The sequence below is a fragment of the Chelonia mydas genome, chromosome 25 (assembly GCF_015237465.2).
Source record: "Chelonia mydas isolate rCheMyd1 chromosome 25, rCheMyd1.pri.v2, whole genome shotgun sequence".
Taxonomy (NCBI): domain Eukaryota; kingdom Metazoa; phylum Chordata; order Testudines; family Cheloniidae; genus Chelonia; species Chelonia mydas.
Genome location: NC_057858.1, coordinates 15,303,948 through 15,310,744, shown reverse-complemented (window position 1 = coordinate 15,310,744; position 6,797 = coordinate 15,303,948).

Sequence of the window (6,797 nt, the reverse complement as noted above, 5' to 3'; positions counted from 1 at the left end):
AAAGCTGTCGTACGCTTGGCTAAACCAGATGGTGCATTAGGAAGACATGCTATGTCTGTTTCTAAGCAGAGGAGGACTGGAAAATGTCTTTCACCATGTACATAGTGCATTACACATAGATGGGCTGTGTCTAAACCCAGGACGCCTACGTATTGTGTGTTTGCATGCAGCGGAGACAGGCTGACATCACGCGAACAGGTTTCAGAATCGGAATACCTCGCGTGTGTGGTAGGTGCTTTGAACTTTTTACTCACAAATTGCTTAGCTCCGCAGGTTCCAATGTCTCGTGCCTCGGCCTGCCTGTGTATTTACGATTCCTTTGTTTATAAATTCAGCGGGGTTTTGTGTGTGATGCTATTTACCATCAGAGTCCAGGTGCGGGTGCAGTGACCAGTACAGCACTGTAATAATAGTTATAACTCTTCCCTTTGCCCAGCGTGTCTGTTTGTCTTGCCGTGAGGCCATGCAGCACATCGCACCCTGGGCGCTAAGAGTTACCACAAACCGGAACATTTGTCATTGAGGGGTTGCGGGGCATTGTCCTGTTGCTCTTGCCCCTGCTTCCTTGGATTGGGCAGTGGGCATTGGACCAGGCCTTTATGTCTCAGTGTTGCTCACAAATGTATTTTACAGCTGCCCATAGAAAAGCAGGAGTTGTCTCTCCAGCATGCATTCCCTCTCCAGCTCCCTGTGGAGCCCTGGCTGGGTGTAGGGCTCCCAGGCCCCCAGCGCAAGCCCCTGCTGCTTGGCTTTGTTTGCTAGTGACAGATGCTGCAGCGTGGCAGGGCTGGAGTGCGCTGCTGCTGGCTGCTTAGTCACAGCCAGGACACAAGGAGCTCTCAAGCACCTGACAGTGAGCGAACAAATGAGTCCTTGCAAAATGCAGCCAGTGCTGGGCTGCGTGGGCTGGCTGGTGGCCTCAGGGATTTACCATTGTGACATGGGCTCAGGCTAGTGCCCCATGGACAGGTGTCCAGCTGACAAAAACCACTGTCCCCTACAGGAACCCGCTATCGACTGTCCCAACAGCTGCAGCCATGGATGTGCTTACAGCGGTTCTAGGCATGTGTTTCCTACGTCCCCAATGCCTCTGTGGCTGACCTCGCGGTTGAGAGAGCCTGGAGCCCCAGCGGAACTGGTAGTGACTGGCTTTACGCTCTTCACTGCTGCTTTTGTCCTCTTCGCCCTCTCACGCTGCCCGTGGGCCTAGAACAGCTTCCTCCAAGCTCTCTGCTCTCACGCAGACCCTGTCCCCCCAGTGCACCATGTTGGTCTGTTTCGGTCACACTGGAAGCTCCTTGGGGCTGTTTGAAAATAGCCCCATAAACATCATCTCGCTACTTCACAGGCCTCAAAACCTGCCTGTGATTCCCCTTCTCCTTATGTGCCCGTCCCATGGACCTGGACCTTGGCAGGGGGCACCTGAGTGACCCCCTTGTGCAACTTGCATGGATGGTGCAAAATAGGGCAGCAAAGGCGTGTTGTGATGAGTAAGAATCAGCAACAGCCTCTCCCGCCCTCTTGTGAAACACAAACTCCTGCAAACAAACACAACTCGAGCCTCTAGTGGAAAGTTTGGGGAATGTGTCCCCGAGGGTGGCCCATTCATTGCAACTGCTTGTCACAAACAGCCCATTAACGTCAGCTCCCCCCACCCTGTGCTGGGAGTGCCAGGACACTGCTATGCACGGGCTGGGAGCCGCCTGGCCTCTTGCGTACGGTTCTGCTTCTGCACTCGGAGTTTCTATTAATATAAAATGTACAGGCAGCGTGTTTAGAAGAGACACAAGGCAGTATTTCTTCACACAACGCACAGTCACCCTGTGGGACTCGTTGCCAGGGGACGTTGTGAAGGCAAAAAGTATAACTGGGTTCCAAAAGAATTAGATGAGTTAATGGAGGATAGGCCCAGCAATGGCTATTAGCCGGCATGGTCAGGGACACAACCCTAAACCTCTGACTGCCGGAACCTGGAACTGGAGAGCAGAGGACCGATCACTCAGTGTGTTTGCTCCCTCTGAAGTGCCTGGCATTGGCTGCTGTAGGAGGACTGGATACGGGGCTAGATGGACCACTGGTCTGGCCCAGTGTGGCCATTCTTAGGTTCTTGTTGGCAGGGGGTGGCAGTGCTTCTGAGTAGCACTTATTTCACTTAAGTGTGAACACTCCTGCACGTGACTCCGGTTTCTCCTTCCCTCTCCCAGGGATCGCGCCTCCCCCCTTGACGTAGGTGCTGCTGTTCCTGGCTGGCATATGGGGGTCCTGACTTTGTTCTGTAAAAAGCTCTGCCTGTGTTTCTCCCTGCCCCCAGGGACAGCACTGGGGCCTTGCTAACCACCCTCCTGTAGCTGGGGCTTGACCTGTGCAGAGCTTTACCTGGCGCAGAATCCACCCTCTGAAACCGGCAGGTACCTCCTGTGCTGGTCCAGCTCCCCCGCCCTCTGCAGGAAGTGCCAGCACAAGGAACTCAGGAAGGGGCAGCCAAACCCTGGGATTAGATTGACTCTTAAACTGTGGCCTCTTCACTGCTCTGGCTTGTTTGCAATTTTCCCTTCTCCTGAGCAAACGGGCCAGTGGGGATGCCAGGAGAGCAGGTGCCTCACTAGCTCCCGGGGTCCCGTCCACACTGACACGGGCGCTGTGCTGGTGGGAGATGCTCGTGCTGCTGATCCTGCTAGCAGGGTGCAGTGTCCTGGGCCCAAACAAGGGACACGGGCACGTTCTCCATGCAGGGAACTTACAATGTGGAGCGGTTCCTGTGTCTGGTGCGCATCGCGCTCTCCCCAGCCTCCTTTGCAGGCTTCCCTATTTCTGATGTGAATAATCTTCACCCTTAAAACTGAAGGGATCCCAAATGAATGTGGCCTAAAGTGAGGGGCTTCCCCAAACTGCTGGCCAGTCGGGAGGGCTGGAGACATTGTCACATGCAGCTGAATGAGGGTTCTCAGGCACCCCCCATTGGGGAGCAAGGTTGAAAGAGACGCTTTGTCGAGTGGGACTGGTCCCGCTGCTGTGCTCTTGGTGCCAGTAGCACTGACAGGCTGTTTCACCTCAGGCTCAGGGAGCTCTCGGTAGCATCTGATGGGGTGCTGTGTCTGACTTCAGGGGTGCAGCCGGGCCCAGGGAACTGCTCCCTGGTGACTTGAGTCCTCCTTTGAGGGCCTCAGCCAGAGAGCAGCAACACGGCACCTCCGCCTGGCGGCCCTGCTGTGGGGCGCACTAGTGTGTGGCTCAGGCCTGGGGCTGGGAGTCAGGAGAGCTGGGCTCTGCCACCAACTCCTTCCTCCTCTGACGCCAGGGGGGTCACATGGCCTCTAGTCCTCGTTTCCCTGACGTCTTAAAGGGGATGACGCTCCTTGCTGCCCGGCAGAGGGCTTGTGAGCAAGCCCTGCTGTCGTGTCTCCCAGGACTAGCTCAGCCAGGCCCTAGCCCAATGCATAGTTCTGTTTGTTGTGTTCTCTTGTCCTTCCCACCCATGCTGTCCCTGTCGGTTTGATCCCCCTGCTGTGTCTTGCCTGACACCGGGACTGGGGGCTCTCTGAGGCCAGGCAGCCTCTGCGCCCGGTGCTGTCAGAGCGGTAATGATGCTGCTCTGACTTGTGCCTGGCATTCCTGGCAATATACATCAGCATCCGCACATCCATTCCTTGGCTACGCTTGCTAGGACTGTTCACTGTTGGGGGACTAAGAGAAACCACCACCAAGCCCCCTCTGCCCCTTTCTGTTTGTCCTTCTGCAAGATCAGAACTCCTCGGCACGCGGCTCCCACTCACAGGGACACGTACTCAGACGTTTCCTCTTGGCTTTGCGGTTTCGTGTACTGCTGCTCAACAGAGGAGTCTTGATGCCACGTGACTTTTTTACAAATAGGCTGCAGCACCCAGCACCGGCAGCCAAAGCTGCTGCTGCTGCTGCTGCTCCCCGCTCACTTCTATTTCTGACGGGGGCTAAACTCGCTTTGGGCTGGATCCTGAGCTCACATGCATCGCTGTGAAGCCAGCGTGATGCCGCAAAAGTCCATGGCATTACTCCAGACTTAGGCCAGTGTAACTGAGATCAGAATGTGACACTGTCTCCAGCTGTATTTGGCTTCTAGGCCAAGTTAACTAGGTTAGTGGGGGACTACACGGCATACTTCATGGGACATGACACGTTTAACAGGTCTGTTTGCAGATAAACATACCTGCGTACATTTCCTGCACACCCACAACTGTGCTGCTCTTCCAGAGCCAGCATCGCCACGGTTAGTTCAGACCCTGCATGTATAGAAGTGGGTGTAGGTGACGCCTGGGCCATCTCTAAGCTTGGATTGAAACCATTAATACATCGCCTATGTCCCGTGGTACCCTGCACTGACCTGTCAGGGCCCCGCCCATTTGCTGGTGCACAGAGCCATGTGGACAGTCTGGGAGCCAGAAGCAAAGAGCTCTGACCCTGCACAGCCAAGTGGGGTGGGCAGCTGGAGATCGCTGTCTGCCCTGCCAGCGGGCCTCGGCCATGCCCTGTCGAGGGAGGAGAGGCAAGTTCAGTCTCCAGAGCTACTCGCTGCTTGGCCTCAAGGAAATAAGCCGTGCCAGCTGCAAGCCGTGACTCTTGCAATGTGGGTGCCTGCCCTGCCCTCCTAGCACTGAGCGCACCCACCCGTCTTGGGCTTAGGTGCAGGACGCCACAATACACGCTGGCATTCGGCACCCTAGCACTGAGGCAGGACAGGCTTTTCCTGTGCCATGGGCTGGGTGGGTTACCAGAGAGGAGGGGCTGGAGAGAGCCCTGCAGGCCACGGGGCTCTCTGAGCTGAAATAACCTGGCCTCCCCTTCCCCTGAGCTGGGCCGGGTGTCTCCAGTGTGGTTTCTCCCTGGCCGAGGCTGTGTGCATGGGGACGTGTGTTTTCGATTCTGCTAAACCTGGGAAGTACCAGGTCAGCATTTCTGGGCTCTCCTCTGCACTCGGGCCTGGCCACTGCCTTCACAAACAGGAAGCAGGAGCCTGTGGGGAGTGAGCCCTTGGGAAGTCTGCAGCCAGTGACAGGGAGTGCCTGCGCCTCGCGGTGGCCATGGGGCTGCAGCAGATGGAGGCAGCTCCCCTGACCCCAACTGGCAGAGAGCCAGAGACGCGAAGGAAGCTGGAGTCAGGGAATCTGTATCCAAACCACAGCTGTGACACCCCGTGTCTGCCAGACGGCCAAGGAGGGGCTGGTAGGTCTGGTCAGCCTCCTGGAGATTCCTCACCAGGACTCCGGACTGACCCAGAAGAGGCAGCTGTCGAAGAGCCCACCCACAGTGTTACCCTGGGCCTGGGGCATGCTGAGATGGGGCTTGGGGGTCCGGTAGCCCTGGGGAGCTGCCCGCAGTGCAGACTTGTTGCATTGACATTGTCTGTGCTTCCATGGGGCACAGCTGGGGAGGCCACTAGGGAAGTACAGTGACCCCAGGTGGAGAGCATGAAAGCCCTGGGCATGTTCCTTAGAGCTGGAGGAGGGTGGTGGCCCTGTCAAGGTGACATTCAAAATCTTAACTTCATCCATTCCCAAAAGGGAACTCGGGTTCCGTGCCACATGGGGCCTGCTTGGACACTCCCCTGTCTGATCCCCCAGGCCTGCTTGGAGCTGAACCACCATGCACCTGCCCTGATGGGTGTGTGTAGCCTGCTTCCCTTAAGGTGACAGCACCCTGGCATGCTGGCTGAGCGTGGGAGGAGCAGGGAAACCATCTGGGGGGTAAGTAATGAAGGCGGGGGTGACGGGGGGGGGGTCTGTAAACTGCTCTGAGATCCTCTCAGTGAATGGGCACAGCACAGGGAGGGACGATTCCCTGCAGCATCTGTGCAAGCTGCTCTGTGGAGCTGTAAAAGTCTGCTTGGCTAGTCCTCCTGCTTCCTCCCCTTTGAAGAACATCAGCTTTTCCTCTGCCATCAGGCGAGTGCTGCGCAGTATAAGGAGAGAGGCCTCTGCATTCACCAGATCTAGTGATAGGGAGCAGAGGAGCAAGGAAAGCCCCCCCGGCTCTTTACCTGCGGATTAGGCTGCCCTGCTCCTTCTGAGTTGTTGGATTTGGACCCTGCTGGATCTATGGGTGTGGGCGCAGTCCCCTGTGCACTGCTGTGTCACTGATTGCCCCGCAGGGCATGAGGATCTCCCTCGTGTCACCACGAACCCCCTCGTTCTTGCATGGAGCAGTTTGGTCTGAAGCAACAACTTCTATTCCCAACCCCGCTTAACATCCCAGGGAAACTCCTGCTTGTGCTTCCCAGAGCAAATCTCCTATGCATTAAGGACTCTGTCCGGACCACGGAGCACAGGCCTGCCCAGGACACAAGGCAAATCCCACAGCAGGTTACCAGACTCGCAGTTCAAACATAGATTCTAATCACACAGGCTCGGCAGCAGGAGCGTGGTGAGACTCCAGGCATGGAGCACGCTCCCAGGCCACCCCATGTCTAAATAGAGCAGGGGAAGGCAAGTAATGTGGTGCAGTCAGCTATTCCGCCTGTGACTTGTCACCTGTGTGTCTCCGCTCCCCTCTGTAAGGTGGGGGTGATACCGAGGCATGCTGCCGGGAGGCTCTTGGCACAGAGCAGCTACATCTGTGCAAAGCAGCACTGTACCAGAAACAGGCTCTGGGTGTTTAAAACACTTCCCAGCAAGTGCCTTGTTGCTTTCTGTCATGTCACCCCTTGAGTAGAGAGGGGCTCCCCTGGACCATCCGCGAAGTCACTGTCATCCCTCAAACACTCCTCTGCCCTGATGCCTGCAGATCACAGGACAGTGGCCGGCCAGCTGGTGAGCAGTGACTGGTGC